This window comes from Morone saxatilis, unplaced genomic scaffold, assembly GCF_004916995.1.
Source record: "Morone saxatilis isolate NCDOM2014 unplaced genomic scaffold, NCSU_SB_2.0 Contig23, whole genome shotgun sequence".
NCBI classification, from domain to species: Eukaryota; Metazoa; Chordata; class Actinopteri; family Moronidae; genus Morone; species Morone saxatilis.
In genome coordinates this window covers 3,985,900-3,986,253 of record NW_023339796.1, presented here as the reverse complement: position 1 = coordinate 3,986,253, position 354 = coordinate 3,985,900, and positions in this window count along the sequence as shown.

Here is a 354-nt window from a genome sequence, read left to right as displayed (position 1 = left end):
TCCAATAGTTGTAGAGATATTTCAATTAGAAGTGGCGAACAGAGATGTTGACTGTTTGAGTGAACAAAAAAGATGTCAGTTACCGTGTAAAAGCACCACGCTGGGTTTGTGGACAGAAAATCTTTTCTCTCTCAGAGTGTCTGACTCTTGCTTATCACCTTGGGGACCCTACCGTCAGCATGTTTCTGCTCTGCACGTTCTGGGATCCTTCGACCCTTCAAGTGAAGAGAAAAAAATAAGTGAAGCCGCTGAAGCTTGAAAACCAGCAGACAGAGCTGACAACACTTCACCAGTTCAGACTCCTCTACAGCTTAAACAGCAAGATGACAGGAAGGCCTTTTGCAGGTCACATGG